The sequence below is a fragment of the Condylura cristata genome, unplaced genomic scaffold, assembly GCF_000260355.1.
Source record: "Condylura cristata isolate star-nosed mole 26May11 unplaced genomic scaffold, ConCri1.0 scaffold00010, whole genome shotgun sequence".
NCBI classification, from domain to species: domain Eukaryota; kingdom Metazoa; phylum Chordata; class Mammalia; order Eulipotyphla; family Talpidae; genus Condylura; species Condylura cristata.
This window is the reverse complement of record NW_004567111.1, coordinates 44,822,103-44,848,001: the sequence shown is the minus strand read 5'-3', so window position 1 is coordinate 44,848,001 and position 25,899 is coordinate 44,822,103.

Here is a 25,899-nt window from a genome sequence, read left to right as displayed (position 1 = left end):
TTGTTCAGTTCCCATTACACTTGGACGTGGTCACGCCACCAAGTTCTACCCTGTCTTAGCCTGTGTTCCCAAGAAAACAGAGCCTGAGACAAAAGTGTCTGTGCTTCTAACTTATTAGGGAATGCAATCTCAATGAAACCGGAGTGAGGGAAAAGGGACATAGCAGCAAAGTAGAGCGCACAGGCAGGCAGGCAGGCAGGCAGGTGGGAGTACAGCCTTGGATCAAGAGGGGTCCTGTCATCAAAGGCAAATGAGCGGCACTACTCTGGAGTCGCCTGGGAGTGCGGGAAGAAGGGGAAAGAATTGATCCCACAGCTCTCCTTTCCCCTTAGGCAAAGCATCATCGAAAGAGGTACTCTCTCACCTGCACTTACACAGGCCTGGGTTTAGGGATTCTGCAGCCCTTCAGCCTTGGAGACAAGGGGAAAGCCTGAGACCAACAGCTGGTGGTGCACAGGGCAGGAAGGGACACAGTCAGAGCCCAACAGTCCATCCAGAGGCTGAGGGCCACAGAGAAATGCAAGACTGGGCTCTCTGGCATGTGGTCTAATTTTAAGTGTGACATCTGTGAAGCTTTCTTAAAAGATACTCAGATGTTCTTCCTCCCTGAAATGGACTCATGAGGGCTGCTGAAATTCCCTCCTTGTTGCACCATGAGACAAGTTTAATAAGTCTCATCTTGAGTAAGGAAGCCACGTACCAAAGATGGAAAAGTACCAAAGATGGAAAAGCAAGACGTCACAAGGAGCCTGGCCCTTGACAGCCACCCCTGGCCGCCGGCATCCATCCTCCCCATGGCAGAGGGGATACTGATTTGCCTAAGTCATTGCCGTCAGGTCTCTATGAGTGACAGCCAAATGCAATTTCTAAATGATACATCACTGTCTGAAAGCATCTTGCTATTTGTCTTCTTGTGGGACAAATAGAATAATATCAGCTCTCTCTAAGAAAATACAAAATCAGAAACACAAGCCTCTGTTTAGGAGGTGAGTCAGCTTTAATTAAAGGGAAACTATGAAGCAAATCATTTGGGCTTAAAGTGCTTTTGTTTATTCCCAATATTCTGCTAGAAAATAGCTTGCTCTGTGCTGATAAGGAAGCTGAATTTATGGCTTAGTGAACTAAACAATTAAAAAGAAGCTCTCAAAGAACATAAATTTGACTCTTCCCTGTTTTGTTTCAAGTCACAGATTTCTTCCCTACTATCCAAGGCAAAGAGGTAACAGGCCGCTTACAAAAAAAAAAAAAAATTATTACAAAGTATAGCTTTACTCAATTAAAATGTATACTTTCTTTTTTTATGAAGGGTAAGATTTGTGAAATGTGTTTAAGTTAATAGTGGAAAATCATGAAACATAGCTAATGTAGGTTTAGGGATAAAATGTGAATTTCACTTAATGTTAATTGCTTCATACACAGCTAGTTTAAAATGAACTTGCTAATTTTCTTTCTCATTTCCTGCCTTAAATTAAGTCACTTGTTTCACACTCACAACATAAATTCTAGTTGAACTTTGGTTGTTCTAATGGAGCTTTTGTTGCATACTGAATGCTTGATACAACTAAAAATGTGCTTAGTGGATTTGAAGCCTAAGTCACTGTGATAATTGATACTTTCAAGTCACTTTAATTTCATCCTACAAGAACAGCTCTCAAATTTGTGTAACTAGTCACCCTTACCCTTTACCACACCCAGTTCTCTTAATGGATAGCTCTAATAACTCCTGTGTGTTTTTCCTTTACCACTTCACAATTCTCAAATACCCTCTTCAGGATTTCTCCACAATCAGCCTTTCCATGATGAGCACCTTCTCTTTGCCATCCCTGAAATATGATTGTGTATGTGTGTGTCTTCAAGTCTTTAAGCTGTAAATTTATAGCTTAAAGATAAAAATGTATGAATACATCTCTTGACAAGCTACCTGACCCATCATAAGGTGGCCCAGCTAACTGCTCAAGTACTTAGACAGGTTCTGTATAAATATATTCAATGTGTTCAATCACCAGAGGCTTCTCCTCAACTCTGGGGCCCAACTTAGAACCAATTTCTACCCAACTTAGAAAGTTTCTCAGATGTCATGCCCAACAACTTAGAATCAATTTCAAAGATAGAGTTCAAAACTACTACAGCTATACCCAATAGCTGATTTGTTCATAAGGTTTTTCAAAGTATAATGGACTTATGCCTATAACAGCTATACCCAAGCATCCTGCTTGTCATATAAACTATTAACCTGCAATTTGTCAATAAAGAAATCATTATCACTATAATTTTGGACAGACCCTCCAAGAAGCTAAAAGGCCATACTTTTGTCACAGCAAAGAGTTACTTGCTAAAACATGGGGACAGGTTCAACTTGGGGACAAAACCTTTAATCGTGCCTACAGAATACAAATAAATTGGCCATGTTCTAAGTCTACCGATGATAGAGGTTCCTAAACATTCTGAAGATATGAAATCTACTTTCAGTGCTTCATTGAACTTTACTTTGTTCTTGTTGCTTTACCTTTAGGTATACAAATTTCTGTATGCTACTTTTCAAGGGAGGGGTGGCCAACTCAGTAATGTGTTCTGGGATCTAGTCACAGGTGGCACCTACAGATATACAGATATTAGCCATGGATTAGGAACAAGGGGCTTAGGGGAGTCTTGGAGTTCATTAGGATCTGATTGTTCCCAGATATAGCCCTCATAACCTAGCTGAAGAACCAAACTCAGGCTTTCCCAGTTCAATATATTACTTTTCCAAAAATTTAAAATGAAATAGATGGAGAATAAAAATCTCAAGTGACTTATTCCAGTTTTCATTTTGTATGTGCTACTATAACCTGGAAAGAATTTCTTTCCCCCTACTTGATAGTCATCAAAAGCAAATCCTAAGGTGGTAACTCCCAGGTGGGCCAGAAAAATTCATAACTGATTAAGAGGTTTCTCAAGATTTGTTATTATCTTGAGAGTAGGCGAATATACCCACACATATTACATATATATCCTTATATATGCATGTTTGTATGTATTTATAACACCAGTATACATACACATTTTAAATGGCTACACAATATGCATAATTTATTTATGTGACTATTTATGAAATTTTTAAGTCTAACTACAACTTTTTATCTCCTTTTTAGCCTTATAAGGAGACATTGAGCCCAAACTGAGACTAAGACTGTCCCTCCCTTAATAGTAACTGCACACGCTCAGGGTCTGATACCTACAGCAGTTGCCATCCCCAATGTCTCCCAGAACCGCCCAGCCCCCAGCTCAGACTTCACCCCACAAGGGTCTTCCACATACCTGTAAGAACAAAGAAGGCCTCTAAACACCTAAAAGGGTGCTAGGGAGGAGCCACCAACCATGTGCCCTGGGATGACAGGGACAAGGAGTCCCACACCGACCATGCCATTCTTTCCCTTCTCAGTTGAAAAGATAAAAGGAAACCCGAATCTTGGGTCACTACTAGAAAGCTCAGGCAAAAAGGGACAATATCAAGGGCCTTGCTTTTGAGCCTAAATCCAATCATGTTCTAAAAACAGGAATCTTATTCCCCACACTGTCTGTTAATTTTCAGTCCCTGTGTGAGCATTAGACTGACTGCTAGGAGGCTATGTGTTTATATAACAAACTAATTGGCATTTAGCATTGCCTCACTTCTCTGGCCATGAGATGAATCCACTAATTATTTCTGATCTGTGAGGTACCTTTTGTGGGGGAGGCCAAGGGTCCAGCATTCACGCCTGTCTCAGCTTATCTGGAGGAGAAAAAGAGGAAGATGCTAAGATGCTAGGAAATGATGCTGGAGTTGACACCTCTCCTCCCGGCAGGGAAATAAAGGGGTAAACATCCACAAGGACCTTTGATTCGCACAGCACCTCTTGGAAGGAACCATCACTGCAACACTAATAAATTCTATTCCTTTCACAGGAACCGCCTTTGGGTACTAATCATTTATGCATGGTTCTCTCAGTGAACATGTACTTTTAATACACCAAAAGTAGGAATTAGATGAGAGAGACATCGCCTCATCTTCCAACCTGCTACCAATCTTCCAGAATTTGGCTTCCTGTCTTAGACACTATTCTTCATAAGAAATTACTCATGAGGAAGACTGACTCTCAAGATTTCTCCCTGCAGGGTGGTTTCGATATTTTTTTAATTTGGCAAATAAAGTAGCTAGCAACCAGGGAGAACTTAGCAGTTTTCATTCACTCACTCACTTTACTGATTCATAACAACATTTAGCATTTACACAGTTCATGATGCTCTGAAATCTTTTATAAGCTCTCAGTTGTTACCTTCAAGGATCACCTACTTTCATAAACCAGATAATGCCATTGTAGACAGGATGTGAGTAATTTAAAGGGATAGAGTGAGTCAGAAACATCATTGGGGTGTAAAACTCTTGTTCCATCCCGTGGATGGATATGAAAGCACGTCAGAGTAATAACCATGTGGCACTTCAGTGCTCCTATCACCCAGATAATGAGTCCTCAACACAGCATGGTGGTTGCCTTTCCAATCCCCAGGGAGAATCATTCATTCATAACACGTACTGTACATTTACTCTGCTCAAATACTTTGTTAGGTAATAAGCATGCAGAGTATAGAGTCTAATGGAAGAGACAGACTGGATGTCATGACAATGACAAAGGACAGTAACTCTTCACAGGTATAGGTAACACCGAATGGAGAAGACAAAGCTCTTCCTAGAGATGGGAGAGAGTGCCAGAGAAGATTCTCCAAGTACGGGACCATTGGTCAAAAGGTAAGGTTTTTGGGTAGAAAAGTGAGGGGAGGGTGTACCAGGCCAAGGAAATGGCTCAGAAAAAGGCAGAGAATATGTGAGAGGTTGAGGAATCAGTGTGTTGTACAAGAAGGGACACTCCACATCAGGACCTGAGCTGGGGTCTGGAGCCATAAGAGAGTCTCTTATTGTGTGGATGACGGAAGAGTGAGAGTGAGTAGGGACAGACAAAATGAGAGACTGGGGTAATAATGCTCATCATGAGAAGGCTGGGATAGACTGAGGAGTAAGTAAAGGACTGTTTACAGTTGTCAAAAGAAGCAGGACAAAAGATTTATCTAAAAGCAAAAAAAAAAAAAACTGCATCTGTGTACCATATTTTCACCAGAGTGCTACATGTCTTCACAGATTCTACATGTCTTAGGAAAAATTGTAAGTAAAATAAGCAATGGTGCAAGAGTCTACACTTTGGCATAGTTAGAGGAGCTCTCCACAGACCACTAGACTAACATAGCTACTGGCACATTCCAGCAAGTTCTCCTTGTGAAAGAGACAGAAACCAGCATACTTTTATGGTAATTGTCATCCAAAAGCACAATTGCTTGGGGTCTCTCATATATTCAGAGCTGAAGCAAATGAGCAGAAAGCATTCCTCTTATACCTGGAGCTTTCCTTCTGCTGGCTCATAACCAGCCCAGAGCTTCCAACCACTGCCCTCAATTTTTTAATTTACTTATCTAAATATATACAAATCATCGTGTTCATTTCTTTTTTTATTGAAAAGCATTGGCAAACTGAAAGAGATTTTTTTTTTTTTTTAATCTCATAATCCAAGTCTCAGAGAAGTTAGAGTCAGAGGAAGTGCTCTAGTTCACTCTGGGGAAAACATTCTGAGATAAGTCAAGATGGGCACTGGACTCAGGATCCCATGATGTGGGTTGAAATAGGAGTAGCTCACAAGCAGTGGGGGTCAGTGTTCACTACACATGACAGCAGAGGCACTAAAGAAATTTAACACAGAGAAACAAAAGCATGAGTCGGGACTTCCACAGTGGTAGACACCACACTGCTTAGCCATGGCTGGAAAGGGTGAAACTAGAAAGAGTGCTATGGAGAGTCAGATAAACAAGGTCCCAGTTAGGAAGATAAAATTCAGAAACTTCCTCCACTCATTTCCTCCAAGAGTGGGCAGATCCAGGAACCAAGCAGACAGCGAGAACCTGTGCTGGGGACACAACCAAAGCACAGCCTGCTGACTGAAGACGCAAGCCTGCAGTCAGGAGGAGGGCTTGAAGCACTAATACAACCTGAGCCAGCACATTGCATCACTTCAGCCAGCCACAGGTCCTTTCAAGACCCTCTACTACCCACAGAAGACCCAGTTCCAAATTATTTCTCCTGGAATACACACATCCATTGAAAAAGTGGAAGCTCTGCTCCCTTGGCATTCAGAAAGCAAACAGTAGGGAGACAATAAAAGCATACACACACACCCCAAAATGACAACCTTAGTCCACAGGGAAATACTACATCACATAGAGAGAACAGGTCTCCAGAACCCAACCACAAATACATAAAGACCTTTTCTTCTTATCAGAAACAGAGTTCAAAATTGCCATGGTCAAGAAATATAAAGAAATAGTGGAATTGTACTTCTACCAATTACAAACTGGCTGTACTTGGAACGTTACTTAATATTTCTAACCCTCTATGTCAAATTTAATATATGAATACATGCCTTCAGGGTACTTATAAATAAAATAATGCATACATAATGTTAGCTCAGTGCCATATAATAACCATTATTATTTAAAAAAAGGGATTTGGCTTTCTGAACCTCAAAGTTATATGGCATCAAAGGAAACAAACAACTGGCAACAGATTCCTCTCTAGCATACCTGTAGAGGAATGCAAAGGCCAGAAGGCGAGTCAAAGATAAGTGGAATGTGAAGGCCAGAAGGCCAGTCAAAGATAAGTTTTGATCCCCTCCCCACCCCCCCAAGAGTAAAGATTCCAGGAATTGACTGTTATCTGCACCAGGCATCCAGCAAGCAGGACTTGTGACTGTCCAGCCCCTCCCACAATGCCTTTATAAACTCAAGACTTTAACAAGCCGGGGTCCTTCCCTCTCAAGGAGTATCTGCTGTGTCAGATTACCCTGGGTCGGACCCTAACTCAAGCTAGCTAATAAAGGTTCACTTTGCTTTTACATCAGACTTGGGTCTCAGTCATTACTGGACTCAGCACTTTCACACTTTAACATACCGATTGATCTTCTGGAAAAGCAAAAATGCAAGCAACTTTTGTGAAGTCCCACACTGTTTGGGCAAAGGTGCAGCCCAGGACTGTGGTGTGGACAGAAGTGTCCGCTGACCTCAGGTGCCTCTCTTAAGAGTCACCTTTGTAATCAACCCAGACCTCAGGGCAAAGCATGTTGTGAACTCATTTCCAAATGTCTACCTGCAGTTCTCAAAAGCAGAGCAAAACCATTAATGTTTAATGTTTAAACCAAACTTTCCATTATTAATCACTTTAAAGTCCCAGTGATGATTATTAAAGCATAGTGAATAGAGAGCTGTTTTTAAGTTTGATTTTTAATGACTGAGATAGAAATCAGAACCAAAGATCATGTGCTTCCTTGGGTTCTGGAGATTGTTCTTTCTTCAGTCGTAGCCCTGGGGAGATTTCCTAGCTCCCCAGGAAAGTTTGCCTCCCCCCGCCCCACCCTACCCCGTAACTTGACCTTTGCGTTGCCTGCACAAAACACTTCTAGGAAAGAGACTGTTGTTTCCCACAGGACACACAGGTGGACTCTCAGCCTCCCACTGTCAAGGCCAAGACCAGAATAAGAAGCCAGTGCAGCTACCACCCTTCAGCCCCACTCCCTACCACTCGGACACCCCTCAGAAACCCCTTGGGGTTTCTAGTCTCACTTTGATATATAAAAACAGTAATTTTAAAATACTTCTTTCAAAAACATGAGTAAATAAGCAGCAGAATAATGAAAGTCTTTTGCCTATTAGAAATCAAAACTAATAAAAGTATATATCATGTTTTAAAAGTATGTCATCAGGGCCCTCCTTGGTGGAGCAGCGGGTTAAAGCGCAGCTCTAAGAAGTGAAAACCACTTCCACATAAATTCAATCCCCGCCTGCCACGGAGGTGATCCACGTGGTGTGGCAGACCTCTCCTGACCCGCCCGCTGCTCCCCTCAGCAGTGTCCTTCATCAATCTGCCTGTTCTGCTCCCCACTCTGTCTCTGGTGAATCCTCTGACCACATCTGCACCTCTGGCCTGTACCCCAGTTCTATATACACAAATAAATAAAGCATTAAAAAAAAGTATGTCATCATTATATAATTAACAGAACACTCAGGAGGAGAGATTTCAGAAACAAACTCTCATATCAGTGAGTATTTGATACATGATAGACCATTCAACCAAACGAGTTGGGGAAATTTCACAGTCATTTGGAAAAATAGAAATGATAGATCGTGATCACCAAAATAAATTTCAGATGTAGCAAATAACTAAGTGGAAAAAATGAATTCTAGTTAAACTACTAAAAGAAATCATACGGAATTGCATTATCATTGTGGTACACATTTTAGATGGTCACCTGACATTCTTTATCCATGTTTTAAAGTTTCACCCAGAAATTCCTTTCATGAGGATTTATCCCAAAGATATAATAGGTCAAGTTCACAAAGAAGTAGCTATACAGAGGATCAGTATTTCAAGCAGTGAAAAATTGGAAAAATTTAAATATTGGACAGATAAGTTGTATCATATCTTAAATGAAGTATAGGATAAAGATCAGATAAGACTATCCATACAACCGAGCTCTAAAAAGTGAATTATGTAATGATATGTAACTGCACTAATATTACATTGTCTGAGTGTCCCAGGTTTTGCTCATTTGCAATCTCAGCAGTTTAAGGATGTGCCCACTGGTCCCTGATCTTCAACACCGCAGTAATGTCACTGACAGACCTGCTCCTAGTGCTGTTTTTTTTTTTTTTCTTCAGTAGTCAACAGACAATTCTAGAGGGAAATTCCTGCCTCAGTCTCAGCCACCCTGCAGTATCCCCCACCTGACCTGCGGATACAACTAACAGACAAGAGCAGGGAAACTCTGTATTTAACCTGCACTCTATAGACCCTTCAGGAGGCCCCTGCACCCCTTGAAATTACAAGCAAAGTGTTAGTGATTATGCAAAGAACTGATGAATGGCAGGATATTGCATCCACTGCAGAAATGTATAGCAATTTCATCTTCATCTCCACAGTGGCCTGTAGAAATTAATTGAGATCATGCTGTGAAAAACTTAAGCTTCTACATGAAATTGGTTAAAAACAAACAAACAAACAAACAAAAAACTCCATTTTAGAGACTGAGTGTGACCTTGGGACCCCCAAGACCAGATGTTACACCTTGTAATGACTTCTCTTTCATCCAATTTCAGTAACTCAAATTTGAACAGATGTTTCATCCTGATCTTACATTCTCAACCTAGATTAGCTGCCCCCCAAAAAATAATGTATTTTTTAAAAATCCCTCCAAGAACTGGGAAATGAAAAAGAATCTTTGATACCAGCACATTATGCTGAAGACAAAATCCCTACCAATGAGGAACAATCACAAGGCAACCTCAGTTATTTATGTAATTTGGAGAAGCTGTCAAGGAAGAGAATTAGGTAGATTCATTTAGAACCAACACTAGATGATGATTCAGCTTCGTTCAATTAAGAATGATCATCTCATAGTGAGTGATTTTTATTTCCTTGTTTACCTGAGTTGTCCTGATTCAAGAAATAAAGAAGGCATTTATATAATAAAAGGATTTTAGTCACTCATTCTAACCTTGGTTGATTTCTTTTCAAACTGTTAAGAGTTAGTGTAGGTCAACCAAGAAGGTCCCAGTAGTTTACAAGGAAGTGGTTTTGGTTGCAAGGGTAAGAGAAAGTGTAAGTGGCCTGTTTCCTTCAGACTATACTAAGGTTAAAGTAAAAGAAGTAAGTTGATTAAGAGAAGAGAAAGATGAGGAAGTGGAAGTTCTGCAGAAACAAAAGTTTAAGGGTCAATGAGCAGTGAATAAAGTCACAATTATGATTTCTGTGGCATCTGCTTTATTTTGCTTTTTCCCTTTCTGCATGCAGGAAAGGAAAACAGACATGATCTACTAAAAAAATAGATGAAAATGGTATCTTTAATTACAGCCACTCACCTCTTCAATGTTTCCTGGCCTGCCACAAAAAGAGCACAGTAACTTCTAAAAAGGGAACTACTTATAAAGGCTATTGGTTTTAGATTCTGATTAAATGAATGGAGGAAAAGGTAAAGACTGATGAGAAGCTACAAAATTCTGCTATGTCCTTTATTTTTAAATTTCCATTTTAAAGAATTAGTCATCTGTATTTTGTTTCAATTGCTTTCAAAAAGAGGTACAAGTTTCCTGATCTAGTAATGTTTATGTATATATTCCTACATGCATACATACATATTTTCCCCTTATTTCTTTGGCATTCTAATTTTTTGTGCTTTTCCATTTTCCAGTTATCTCCTAAATACCAAACTTTAATAAAACTGCAGGTATCAATCATGTTTTCTTTACTGATATATCCCCTTGAGTCTGTAGCCCCAGAAACAAATTACTGACATAATCTACCTTTTGCTGACACGTAAAGAATTCCATAATTGAAGGCAAGAACAACATTTTCAAGGAAGTCTTCCATTTGAATTCTTAAATTATCTCCTTCCTACTAGCAAACTCTACTCTCAACTCCATTCTTCTGACTCTGTTTCTGCTGTGACAGATTATTATAATAATGGTGTCCAACGAATCACATCTCTATGAGTCTCTGTTTCTTTGACCCTCCCATTAAAAGATGAAGTCTTTTTCTCACCCCTTGAATCTAGAATGTCCTTGGGAGTGGGCAGAACTTGTATAAATCACATTATACAAGTTCCAGGAGCTGGGCCATAAGATCCTGAGACCACTCCGCTGTGAAAAAAATTTATTCAAGTCTAATGGAAAAGGAGAGTTTATTTGAAAGAGAATGAAATCCCACTATCAACTGCTGACAGTGAATGAAGCCATCTTAGATCCTCCAGTCCCAAGGACTCTTACAATTCTAGTTGCAAACAACACAAGAGCCCAGATATTCAACCTTGAGAATCATGAAAAATAATGAATCTTTTATTTTAGTCACTAAGTTTGGGGGGAGTCTGCTGTGTAGTAATGGATAATCATTACAATTCAAGAAAGCATTTCTTAGGGGAAGATTTCTACGAACCAAAGACAAATAAGCGTTATTTTCCCTCTTACTTTTTATTTTCCTTTCCAGCTTACGCACTTCTATGTTCTAGAAACATGCCATTAAATAGCCACACTGGGGCAGAGTCTTTGCTCTGGCTTGTCTCTTGATTATCAAAAGATTCCTTTCTTCTTAGGTTCATTCTTCTGCCTGTTAACATGTTTTGAGGGAGCAAAGGAGAAAGATAAGTTAACCTGAGTTCCTAGGAGGCAGAGGGAATTCGTTTAAACCTCATTTTGTATAAGCCCATGGTGGCAGGCCCTAGATAAACATTTACTTAAAGATGACAATAAGGAAGGAAAAAGGCAGCCCACTGTTACTGACATGGGGCCTCAGTCTTTTTTGATGAGCAAGACATGTGTATACCCTGTATTATAGGCCAAAATCCTTGAAAGACAGGAGCAGCCAAAAGCAGAAAAACAATCTGGTTGTAACATTTTAAGGCCACAGCAAGGAGTATATCAAATAATTCTGCTACATTTTTAGCAAATTTCCTTTCACCAACATGTAGTGCATTAGTAACCTGCCATGAGAAGGGAAAACAAATCGTACTGCACTGACGTGGGAGGAAAGTACGCTTATGGGAAAGTGCTGGATGTCTTGTTCAGCCAGGAACAACATGCGGAGCTCCAGTAAGGCCTGAGTTTGAGAGCTGTGCTGCAGAGGCACCAAATTTCCTTAATAAAACCACAAAATAAATAAAATGAATTCAAGTTCTGGGAAAATACTTATGAGAAAATTCAAGTACCAGGGTATAAATTCAAAATGCAGCCCTCCCTGGTGCCACAACAGGTTAGGACGCACCACTGCAATCTGGCCGCAGCTGCTTCAGTGCAAGTTCGATCCCCACCCCTGAGCTGTTCCACTTGTCACAGCGAGACCTCTCCTGACCTGCCCGCTGCTCCCCTCAGCAGTGTACTTGGTCAGTTGGCCTGTTCTGCTCCCTGCTCTGTCTCTGGTGAATCCTCTTAACTGCCCCTACACCTCTGGCTTGTACCCCAGTTCTATATGCATAAGTAAGTCTTTAAAAAATTATAATAATAAATGTACAAGTCCTACCTAAACTCACCAAATTTTGCAGCAATCTGATCATTAGAAAGTAACAGGCAATTAGTGGTTAAAATTAGGAGCAACGTTCCTTATTAGTCCACTAAATTCTGAATGTTAACCTAAACAAAGAGGCTACACAGTTAGAAGCAATATTCAAACGTATAGCAAACTACTGTTTTGAAATTGGCTTAGTCCAATGGAAACCAAATCCTAGCTAGAAATAACCCAAACTGGGAAGTTATTTTGGGCCTCATTTCCTGGCGAGACCCTCCCTGAGAAGTTAGATGTGCTGTTATGTCACTGATGCTGGTGTCAGTTCGATTTACTTTGATTTGCTTTGGTTTGGTTGTTCTTAGTTGTTCTTCTTGATCAAAAAAATACGCATGCTGCTTCTTAATATTAAACATGAGTGGCTCCCTTACAAGCTTATATTCTGAAAAATAATGAAACAAAGACCATAAGAGCTATAAGATAATTAACTAAATGAAATCACAAAGCCAAGTTTATTGGCGTGCCCAGCAAGAAAACACTAACCAGTAAAGAAATTCACTATGCAGTTAACTCAGGGGAGGGAATCAGGGATGTTTCTTCGAGAAAAAGGGGTTCACAGTGACTAAGACTTTAAAGCCAGCATTCCAAAAGAGCTGAACTAAGCTAGAGGTCTGTGCCTGGTTGGTTCAAACAAGTCCAAATGTTCCTTACTAAGGAAAGAGTCTTCAGTTGGCTCTGATTTGGTGTCTGCTGGTTAGAATCAGTGATGATGAAACACATATCTAATCTTGGTATCTCCTCAGGCATGTGTTACTGTAAGTAGAAATTTTTCCTTTTCTAATTCCTGCCTGCTCTTTCTCTAAGGAAGCTCCATAGATACAGATATGTGCACAAGGTACTGGGCCTCCCCTTACGGGCTGGCTCAGAGTCTGGGGAGGCCACAGTCATCTTCCATAAAGCTTGGGAAGATGAATATGTCCGTGAATGACCTTGCTGACCACATGCTCAGGTCAACGCCATTGCTCTGTCCCTGTCATGCCCTGGAATTTTCCCTTTGCTGCAAATTCCACTTTGTCCAACATATTCACAGAGAGCTTAAAAAAAAAAAAAAGCAACAGATACGATGAGGAAAATAGAGCAGAAGCACACTGAGAAATTGTCTTTGAACAACAAAGAGAACCTGGTAGAATACTTGTGTGTGATTATGTCAGACAATCTGACTCCCAGAGCTCTCTTAAAATTCCAGAGCCTCAGTACGCTTAAGTCAAACAAGACTTACAGAGAGAAGCGGTAGATGGGGAAAGGAGGACAGGATAGCAAAGAGGTGACAGAAAGTGTGAGGAAGCTGAAGAAAAGGAAATGGCTTCATAGCTACCATTGTGATAAAGAACAGGGAGAAATTAAAGAAAACTGATTTGGGGAAAATAATAGAACTGAAGAAATCTTAGTGAGGCATGTGTAACCAGAAGGTCAGAGAGAAACAGTGGCAGCTGGAGGGGCCTGCAAAGCTAAGCAAGTCCTTTTTGCAGAGCCTGGGTAGGAAAATGCTGTTGGCTAAAGCAGAAAATAAGGTGATTTTTTTCCCTGCTGATACTTCTCTGGGATCCTGCCAAGGCTCCATTCTGCAGAATCAGAAACTGAATAAATAGACTAATTTATTCCGAAGATGAGTCCCTTTAGTTCTCTCCCCAGAATGGTGTCAAACCTGCCCAGGATACTAGAAATTTCTGTGAATTTGGATGACAAGGCATTAGCCAGCATGTTTCTCTTCATCCCACAACACCTGCTCCTGAAAGGAAACATTTGCTCCTTGCATGCAAATTTCTTTTCATAAACAAGGAATCTAATGAGCATTTGATAAAAGTCCCCTAAAGCAGGTTAAGACTTATATTAAACACACATTCAGAAATGAAAAAGGAACTTGGTATTTACATGCCTAGACAAATCATTTCTATAAGACAGTTATTTTCAATCTCTTCTCTGCGCATAATTAATAGATCTCCAAAATCTTCTGTGAATATATTTGCTCTGCCTGGCAACCAGAGATTTAACAGAACGTTCAGAATCAATGTTCAAAACTGTAAAAACTTAGAGATCATCTGTTTAAGTGTCTTCTTCTCTAACAAGAGGAAATCTTGTTCTGGAGAGGTGAGTCAGTTACTCAAGCTTACACCACTAATTAGGAAAAGATCTTCAGTTTTCTGTACAATGTTTTTTCCCAGCATTGTGCACATACCATCCTCGTTTATCACCCACACTCCACACTCTACACTTCACTGAATCCCTTGCCACTCAAAAATGCTTTGGGTTACCATAACAGAAAATTCTGACGGTGGTTTGGATAAGGATAATCACTGTTTACTTAGTATGAGGCTGGCGCAAGTGATCCCAGGGTTTGTTCTGAAATTTAACTATGTGATCAAAAACTCATGCTCTTCTCACTCTTTGCTTTTTAGACCTCTGCAGTGTGTGGACTTGACACACTGAATTTGTGAACTAATGGTGACAAAATGGCTTCAAGAGAGCCAGGCATCATCCCCATGCAGGAAAAAAAAAAGAAGCAGGAGAGTCTTGTTTATCATGCGGGCCATCTTTCCCAGAAATAAGATTTTTCTTTATTATATCTCCTTAGCCAGAGTTAGGTCACACAACCACTGGCTGCACGGAAGTCTAGGAAAGAAAATATCTAGCAAATGATAACAGAAGCCACATGATTGGCCCAAACCAACCCCAGCACACTGCCACCATTAACAAAATCAGGATTCTTTAATGAGAAAAAGGGGAGTTGTAGCTGTTAGGTTGGTTGATAGTTCAGTTAACTACTAACATGTGGCAAACCTCCTCTAAAATGCAGTGTCTTTAACAGCAATCTGCTGTTACTTCTCATGCATCGAAAGACTGGCTGATCCAGCTGAGCTCTATTGGGTGGTTCTGATGATCTCAGTTGAACTTGTTCATGTAACTGTAGGCTCTTAGGATGTCTGGTTCTGCTCCACATGTCTCTCCTCATCCTCAAAGCAGAGGTCACTGGCGAGTGGCCTGCTCATGGCCAGCACCATGAAACAAGAATGCAAGCAGAGTCATGCCAGGCTCCCCAAGGTCCAGGCTCAGGGTGAGACAGCCCCTTCTGTGTCATTCTATTGTCCAAAGCTCAGCATCACAACCAAACCCAAAGACAGAGATGATGAAGTGCCACAAAGTCACACAGCACAGAGTCGGTACAAGAAGTGGAGAAATGGGATCAGGTAAGCAAACCATCCCCCTTTTCATTCACTCCTAAGCAGCCGTCCCCACCAGCCACTCACTGTGCCTCCTAATATGCTTCCTTTCCTGTGTCCTCTCTGTAATAGATGAGATACTATGTAGCCCCAAATTACAAGCTGAAAATTAATCCCCAGTCAATGTTATTTGGAAATGGGAACCGTGTAACAATTTGATCATGGAGGTGGAATGGGATTGGTGCTCATAGAAGAGTCCCCAGAGAACTCTCTTGTCCTTTCTGCCCTATGAGGACACAATAAAAAGACAGCCGTCTGTGAACCAGAATGCAGACTCTCAAAAAAAGCATCCCCCCAGATCAGAAGGTCTTATGGTGACCCCAGCACCTTCTGTGACCTACTGGGAGCCCCCAAGCTCATCACTCACCTTCCCTGAGCCTTTGTCCCTTCGTCGCCATGGTGTCCGCCAAGAGGAAAGATGCTCACACTCAACCTTCACATGGTAGCCCAGGTAAGCAGTGCTTTGGGGTGTCAGCCATGCAAATATATTCACTTTCTCAATTTAACACCACACAGCTGTGCTGGGGTGCTCCTGGCATCAGGAGTCTTTCCACACAACTGTGCCAATTACAATTTCTTTTACTCTGCTGCAGAGAAAGCACCCACTGCTCTCCTCAACAGTGTACTTCATCAGTCAGCCTGTTCAACTCCCAACTCTGTCTCTGGTGAAGCCTCTCGCCACCCCTGCACCACTGGCCTGTACCCCAGTTCTGTATGCATAAACAAATGAATCTTTTTTAAAAATTCATATGTTGAATTCTAACCCCCCTCCCCGAGGGGATGGTATTTGGGGGCTGGAACACTGGGAGATAGCTTTGATGACGGTATAACCATCTTGATGACGTCTGCTTATACAAGCCAAGGAAGTGTTAGCAAGATGTGAGTAACATTTCCAGCTTGTGTACTGCTGATAAGACACTGCAGGGAATTTACAATTTCTTTTAAAATAAAACATGAGATCCCAAAGTGAAATATAGTAAAATCCAGGTTTTTTTCTTTGTAGACTGCCATCAATCCATTTTGGCCTTGGGTGGGGGTAAGGCAGGTATTTTGAATGTCACAGCCTTGGGCTCCTCCTCTATGAGGAGACACAGGTCACCTGATCTGATTCCCCCACTGGTTTGATCTGCAACTGTGCTAGATTAGGAGCCTCAGGCTCAAGTCTGCAATCGTCACTTTGCACCCCAATCCTGTAGCTGTACTCTAGTGCACCTTCCATCGTGCTCATTGACTGTGCACCCCTTCTCCAATACCATGCTGGAGCGCCAAAGTCCCCGATGGGCGTGTGCCCTGAAGTCAAGAGCAGCAGAGGGCGTCTGTGCATCAGTCCCCTCCCTCTCGTGGCTTTTCCACCCCAGTATGACACCAGCAGACAGTTTGATTACAGTTTCTCCTACCAAATGCTAACATATTTGCTCCCTTGCTCACATGTATGTGGTAGCCATCCGTTTCTCATTCCACTGCAATTTAGTTCTAAGTATGTAGGGTTGAGCCTGGCATCCTCACTTTGTTGCCATTTGATGGACTCCTGGGTATTTTTTAATCCTATAAGTGCATGAGATAGACAAAACAATGTCCACACACACACACAAAAAAAAAGATTCACTTCTAGACAAAAAAAGTGGACTACAGAGTTCACCCCCCAATCTATTTTTATTCCTCGGAACCTATGAACTGGGTTAAGGCAAGGAGAAATTTAAATTATTGGGTCTGGGTTAATGGCAAGGAAAAATTAAATTTGTTGATGAAATTAAAGCTGTTAATCAGCTGAACTTTTAAATAAGGGTCTTGTAGATTTTCTGTGTGCACCCAACTCACAAGGGTCCTTGAATGCAGAAGAAGACAGAAGGGTCGGTCAGAGAGATGCAGCGTGAGGCCGACCAAGTCCACTCTGAAGGTGGACAAGGCTGTGAGACCATGAAGGTGGGTGAGCTCCAGAAACTGGGAGAAACAAGAAAATGGATTCTTCCATACCAGCTCCAGAAGGAAGGTAAATTCCCCCATACCTCGGCTTTTAGCCCAACAATGCTTTTCTCAGGCTTGTAACCTGCAAAATTGTGAGATCCAAAAATATTTACTATTGTATGCTTATAAAGCCACTCCCTGAGTGGTAATTTGTTACAGTGGCCATGGAAACTAATCTGGTGTGTAATCTTTATATTCTTGATAGTGACCGTGTAGTCACATTCTGTTATCACTCTTGTAAATGATTTTCAAAGAACAATATTGAAGACTCAAATTTTTAAACTGATATGTTGTGTGAGCTCACACAGCTCCCCATCTCTCTCCAACTAGGTTTCTCCAACTAGAAATCTGATTTCATCGATATGTCTGTGACTGGGGAATCATGTCTTTCCCTCCCAGAAAACCCTGAACTCTGTCCACTAAATAAATTTTTTAAAAAATGACATTGTTGACAAATATTTTTTTAAGATTTAACCCGTTCTGTATGCATAAATAAATAAATATTGTTTAAAAAAAATACACTGTTGGCAAATAAGTTTTTTTTTTTTTTTTTTTTTGAAAGATTGATTTATTTGTGCATACAGAACTGGGGGTACAAGCCAGAGGTGCAAGAGCGGTGAGAGGATTCACCAGAGACAGAGTGGGGAGCAGAACAGGTAGATCGCCAAAGTACACCGCTGAGGGGAGCCTCGGGCGGGTCCAGAGAGGTCTGCTGCACCATGTGGGTCAGTTCAGGGACGGGGATTGAACTTGCACTGCAGCAGCTGTGCTAGCTTGCAGTGCTACGTCCTAACCCATTGCACCACCAGGCAAAGCTCACAATGTACTTTTTTTAAAAAAAAAAGAAAGCAAAGGTTTGTGCCTTCTTACAAGATGAAGGGACCCTCACCTACTTTTAACACCTTTCTGATTTCTCTTGAGAAGCTGTTTCAACATATTTGCCTGACCTTGCACATACCAAAAAGCAGCTGAAAACTTCTCTCAAGGCAAGAACCTAAATTTATCTTCCAGAGAGTGACCCTCTGGCAGGCCCACTGACCACAGCTACTTCAGAGCTTATGGTTCAGCACTGTGTAAGAATTATTTATGAACGGTCCTGTCCCCTCCTCCTGACTGTATGTCTCTAAATGTTGAGTACAATGTATCGGCCTTTCCTAGCAAAAATATGTATGAATGTTCTAGGCACTTTTTATTATTTCCCTTGACCCTTGCAATCACCTTGAAATATGAGCATTATTTAAATGCCCCATTTTGTAAATAAAGGTATTGAAGATTAACTGAAATTCAAAGAGAAATAATTTGTAAATAAAAGCACAGTCAGTAAATGTCAGAGCCTAAATTTTTATCAAAATATTTCTTGCCCCAAAACTATTAATAGTACTTGCTGTATGACACCTGATGTATAGAGGTACTACATGTGGTACCTAAGAGGAAAAAAAAAGAAAAGAAAATGCACTGCATGATTCCAGTCATCTGCACTGAATACATGTAGCACTTAGTCCAGAATATGAGGTTCAAATCTCACATCTGGCACTTTTTAGCTGTGTGATCTTGAGCAAGTTACTTAACCTCTCTGTGTCTTGATTTCTTCAACTGTGAAATGGAAGCAATATTATCTACCATTGAAGGAGTTACACTACATAAATCATTAAATAGATTTCAAGGCCCATAAGATGCACTTAATAAATGTTAGCTAATACCATTATAGTGGAAGTGATCCAAATGTATCTTTAGGGAATTGTGGTAGCAGATGGGAGTTGGGGGTTGAAGCAGAAGAGAAAAAAAATGAGTTGTGAAAGCAACAAAGCTTATAGGACAAATGCATTTATTATGACACTCAACTATATCACATTGACCTCAGAGAGCAGAGTTGGAAGAGAAAATTCTCATTTGAACCTTTTATTATTATTATTACGAATAGTCACATATTGGAAATTTTCATGGTAACCCAACAGAACTTTGAATTGAATCAATTAGTGTCTGCTAGGTGATGAGCACATAGAAAATGCACACCAGTGTCCATCCCCTGGCCCCCTACTAGTGACTTAACAAGGAGGGTTTTTGCTCACTCTCTTCACCTCTGCCTGATCTGAAATGCCCTGCACATCACAAAGCCAGCTCAGCCGCCATGAAGCACTGTCAGCAGGGAGTGGATATTTGGAGACTACCACAAAGTCTTTTGCTCCACTCAATTTTCAAAGTAAACAAGGCTGCAGCACCTGCCCAGATGATGGTGCAGTACCACAGAGGAGAGAAGGTTCTGCATCATTTACTGGTACAAAACCAAACAAGAGCAATATTGTATTTGCTTCCAAATCACCACAAACCAACTTCATGGAAATGTATCCTCTCACAGTTCTAGAGACAGACCATACAAGTTTCGGTAGGACCAGGCCAGCATGAATGTTCCAAGGGTATCCTTCCTTGCCGCCACAGTAAGGCAATCTCTGATTTGACTGTAGACAAATCTTCCATTCCCTGACTCTTGTCTTCGCATTGTGGCTTCATGCTTTTGTGTGTGTGTGTCCCTGTTTTTTATGAGACAAGTCGCCAGGTGAGGACCCACTTTAATTCAGTCTTACCTCCTATTCATTTAATGAATCACATCTTTAACCACCCTATCTGAAAAACATTTTTTCATATATCTTGACACATGTGAGGGATACACCATTCAACCCAGTACAAAGAACAACTGATGCAAGAAAAAGCTGTAAGGTTTTTTCCAACTGCTTCATGCCCCTTAGAAAGCACTCCATCATGTGAATTAGACCCCAATTGAGAAGGGCAGTACAGTATGGGAGATGCAAGACCCCTGGAGCACAAAGGCAGCAATAGTGACAGTCACAATATTGTCCCTTATTGGGAGCCTTCTCTAAGAAGAGAAGCCGAGGAAATGTATAAAATATAACAATAGTCAATGAAATACACACCCTAATGGGTTCTGGTACTGAGAGGCTGGATGACTTTCCATCCTGAGTAAGACCAGACAGGAGAAGCTATTAAGAGTGGTACTTAATACCAAGTGAGTCCATCATTCCTCCTTTGTCCTTCTTGTTGCTTCATTTTATGCCAAGCAAATGCCTGGCACTAGGGAGACAAAGATCAGTAAGTCTAATTCCTGCCTAACAGAATCATGCCTGTTTGTCTTGATGTCTTAATTGGAGGGTAAGAGAAGATACAGTAGTAGAACAAATAATCTCAGCAAAGTTTGATAACTGCTGTTATAAAAATACATCTATCTACAGACATACAGAGCCCTCAGGTCTGTGTTCTGCCAATATGAGGGGCTGGCTGTGAACTGAAACCACTCCTGGAGCTTAGAGAAGCCTCTCTTCGCCATGCATGAAAAGATTACTCCTCCTTCAAGACCCATTATAGTAAATCTGTTCACCGTCCTGTTTTCCTACTGGGCTGTGAGCTCCTCCAACGTAAAGAAACTGCCTTCTCGTTCTGCATTTCCCTAGGCTTAGTATGAGTCCTAGATTGGCAATCTTGTTACACCAGTGAAGACAAGAAAAGAAAAGAGTTAGCATTAAATGAGATTTCCTTCAGCCAGTGCACATACACACACCTTTTCTTCTATAATGTCAAGATTTTGGCCACACAATCCTTCACTTCTAATGATGATACAACATGGTAAGTTGTCACTGGGGCATTATCCTACCTGATCCACCCTATCATGTAGAATTGATTTTTTTGCTAGTACAAAAACCTGGCCGACCTTGTACTGTGGAACATTATGTACAAAACAGGGATTTTCTCTTACTTACATCTGTATTTCCAGCACCTAGCCTGGTGCCTGGCACAAAGTAGGATGGAGAAGGTGGCTCTGGATTTGGGGAGAAGGGAGAAAAAGTGGGTCGAGTAGAAGTAAAAGAGTATACTAAAGAATGGATCCTCTGGGACACCTATAATAAGGGAGCAGGCGAAAGAGAAACCAGTGAAGTTGGCCAAGGAGAATTAAGATACGGGATTGATAGCCCGAGACAGAGCAACTGAGGGGCCAACACAGACAGTACTCCTTCAGAAAAAAGGCTGAAAACAGGCTAAGAGATCTGGCATTTAGGAGGCTATAATCGACCTGAAAAAGAACAGCTTAGTGATTAACTGGAAAAAGGACAGGAATCCAAACTGTCATGGGATGAAGAATGAACAGGGATGAAACCACTTAGATCGTGAGAGAAGCACCAGTCTTTCTAAAAGCTTGGAGATAAAGAAGAAAATCAGTCTGTCAATTGAAGGAAAGAAAATGTTACGGGAGACAGTTCAGAGTAAGGAAGGCCTGGTTGTTTTGGGATCATGCGCCTGTAAAATGGTCAGGAGTGGAGCGGGGCAACTATGCAAACCAGGCCTGCATTTGGAGCTTAAATTCACATCTTTCATCCTGGGGCTCAGGTGTACATGTTTCTGAGTCATAGCCACCTGTTCCAAGACCCTTGTGAAAAAGGCAGAAGACTTAACATCAGAGAGGATCAGGTGTCTCCCTGGTTGGGACACTTATGCAATTGCCACATTTCACCTCTCTTCATGTTTCTGCCTGGAGAGAATCAGAGCACTGGTTCTGTATCTTGCTTCATTTATGTTCATGATCAATGCAATTTTTCAAGTCACTAGAGCAAAATATTCTTTTTGTAAAATCTCCCCTTCTGTGTCCTTTGGGTCTCTGAAAACTTTAGAGTTCCCAGGGAGTACACATGCTACCTGGAGCCACTGAGGCCGTGATTCACCGTGAAGGACTGTAACAGTGAAGCAGGTGTAGATCGTGTGCTCTGTCTTTATGTTCCTTGGCTGCTGAGCCTTCTGTCTTTGAGGAAATTTTTCAGTCATTTTTTTCCCTCCAAATTGCATGGAATTAGTCATTTCTTACCACTTACGATGATATACTATTAAAGCAATCTCCTAAGTGATTACAGAAATTATTCAGGTAGAACCACTGTGATAACACATTATAGGTATGTTACTTAGCAACTGAATTATATAGGCACTTTTACAAGTGAAGATGGAAAAATGAGGAAAATATTTCATTCAAAACCAGTTTTACAATGAGCCATAAGTAACCAGAAAATCATTATAATGACTAAGGTAATGGCAATAAGATTAACTTTAATTACGTATTTAGACATCATGCTGAGCTCTTAAACAAGCATTAGTAGGAAGATGAACACTGGCCTTGTGTTTCGTAGCAAACCTGCTCACGGGTAGGTCAGGCCACTGTTGTTTGATGAACAGCCCCTAAGCCTTCTCCCCAGCATCCTCATCGTAGGCTCCTCTATTTCTCAGTCCTCTTCTTTCTGCTGTTGCCACCATCACCTTCAACAATTGCTGATGTGGTTGTTTCACTGGAAGTCACAAATTCCAGGTATTATGGGGCGAACCTAGTGCCACCTTCACAAACAAAGGTGACCAAGTAGTTCCTATGGTTAGGGGCAAAGGTTGTGAGTTTTGTCCGCAATTGTTTCATTGGCGGTGCTGTGGGTCAAAAGAATACAAAATGAGGCATATGTCCTTCCATCTGAAGGACAAACAACTCAAAGCCCAGGTATCATTGCTATCAAACTAAGAAGGTCAGAAATGTAGGTGTGAACATATATCTGACTTGTATCAATGTACCTGATTAAAAACTTACTGTGTCGGCCCTCCCTGGTGGCGCAGCGGGTTAAAGCACAGCACTGAGAATCTAAAAGCCGCTTCCACATGAGTTCAATTCCCGCCTACCCCAGAGGTGACCACATGGTGTGGCAGACCTCTCCTGACCCAACCGCTGCTCCCCTCAGCAGTGTACTTCGTCGATCTGCCTGTTCTGCTCCCCACTCTGTCTCTGGGGAAGCCTCTCACCACCCCTGAGCCTCTGGCCTGTACCCAGTTCTGTATGCACAAATAAAAAACAAAAAACTTACTGTGTCACGGGGGATATGGTGATGGGAGACTTATGGGGACAATGCATGAGCGGAGAAATTAACTCCTTTGTTTGTTGGAGATAATATACACCAAATGTGTAGATATGTTGCTTAGTTCATAGGCTACTAGTTCAAGGTGGGTAGAAATAAAAAAAAAAAAAAGCTTGGTGGCATGTGCAAAAATAAACAACGTGAAAAAAATAAAGAAAAAAGGCCTACTCTGTACTAGGCCTTATACTAAATGTATGATGTATGTTTTTCTCATCCTTTCAACAGCCTAGCAAATCAAACATTTTTACAATTATCTTTTTAATTTTTATTTTGCAATAATATAACTTCACTTAAGGTTTCACTTAAGGTACAGGGAACTTTTGACCATCATCCACAACAGATAGAAATATCTCAAAAAACTTTAGCATAATATTAATGTCAAGAAATTAGTAATGGTGCAAATCACAGACCTTATTCCAGTTTCACCAGTTAAATATGCACTGACCATAGAAGTCCAAGCTGCACTGTGGACTCCCAGTTAGAGCAGGACCTTATCAGACCAGTTAAAAGGGGTTGTGACCTGAGCCCACCTAGCTAGTAAGATACATTCTTACTAGCTGTACTGTAGAATGGAAATAAGTAGAAAAAGCAACTAGCAAATGCATTAAATTAGTTGTCTAGTCTGAAATGAAAGCTATTTTCTCAGGATTCACCAAGTGGAAATCACAGAAACTATCCCTTCCCAGACATTCACTCTCTGTCAGGAAAATAAAGCAGAAGCAAACTTTCTCTCTAGAGGGATGGCAGAGACTGCTGCTACCATCAAAGATTTGAGAAACAAAAGAATAGCAATTCCCATCATACCCCTAATTACACATACTTTGGTTATGGCAAAGGTCAAATGGGTCATGAAAAATGTCTATAACTCATCACAAACCATCACATACAATCATAGCTGTGGTTCACACTGCAATATCTTTGCTGACAGGATTAATGCTTACATTTACCCCTTTTTCTCAGAGCTATCCCACAATGAAGCTACATTAATTTGGAAGGGTCGTGTCATGATGCTATCTCACAGAACATTATGCTGGCCCACTATATTGAGGACATTGTGTTAACTGACCTGGCATGTGTGGTATGAGTAAACAGAGGCTAGAAAATTATCCCCATGGAAGTTTCTGTCAGCCTGCAATATCAATGTGGCCAAGGGGGTCAGTGTGTCAGAACTTCCTGCAAAAAATAAGAGCTAGTTACTGCATGTCATGCCATCTACGACAAAGAAAGAAACATGGTATACATGGTATTTGGTGGACCACCTTTGTTTGTTGGAGACAATATACACCAAATGTGTGTATATGTTACTTAGTTCATTTACCATGGATTTCATAGGCTACTAGTTTGAGGTGAACAGACATCAAAAAAAGTTTGGTGGCATGTTTGGGCTATGGGACATTGCTTTTTGGCCAATTAATTCTTATTTCCAAACATCCAAATGCAAAGAAAGCCTCAATGAAGCCCCGTTTGAGTGGCTAGCATGCCCTAGCAACCTCCCCTGCTGACAAAAATTCTCAATTCCAAAATGCTGCCTGTGGTACCACTCCCTGGATAGGCTTTCACCGGACCAAGAGGTAGCAAGTTGACCATTCAAACCAACTGCCATTATGTTAAATATCCCTCATGAATGAAATATACCAAGACAACAAATTTCATTATAAATTGGAAGTGGTTTATATGAGAACAGGACCAGAAAGTTCAGGAAATCATACCAATAGCAGACACTGATTCCCAGGGTCCCACTCCTGTTACTTCACCACCACTCCCCTTAACCCACTCTCCTAGTCTCCCCAGTCATCAGAAGATAAATCACAGGACGTGTCTACAAATAAATCAACATGATGATAGGCACTAGCCAACAGTAGAGTATATAGCCATATATCACATTCAGGCATGACACAGCAAAGTAGTGACAAAGCAACTTATCCTGGTGGGTAGCACTTTGAGGAGTGCATCTAGTCATCTACCTCAAGCAGAAGAGGAAATGGCTTGGGATACAAACCTATAATTATTCATCAGCAATGGCCAATAGATCAACTGCTCAGAGACTTGGGTTGATGATAAGGACATCAGGTGTAGGTGGATCATTCAAAATGAGCATGGATGTGAAGATATTTATGCACATGTACATGTCTACTATGGACATTCATGGAAGAGGAGAATCAATAAGCAGGTGGAAAAGATAACCGCCCTTTCCATGTTAGTCAGCCACCCCAGTACTAGCTCTACAGAGGCCGTGCAATATAGCCTTCCCTTCCACAAGTCTAATCTGGCAACCACTATTTCTGAGTACCCACCATGCTAAAAATGGAGGTCAACATTCAATCCCCAATAGAACACCATTCCCTGGAGCAAATCTATACTGAGTCCCAGGGAAGAGAGAAAATTCGTCCTCATGTGAAGAGATGTACTGAGTATGTGGATTCACCCTCCCAGCACTTCTGCTGACACCCCATTATTCGGCATTGAGATGCTTCATCCATTTTACCTAATATTCTGAATCTTGAAATGTGTAATATTTCCACCTCGGTTTTGTTTGTTTGTTTGTTTTAAGATTTATTTATTCATATAGAACTGGGGTACAGGCCAGAGATGCGGAGGATGAGAG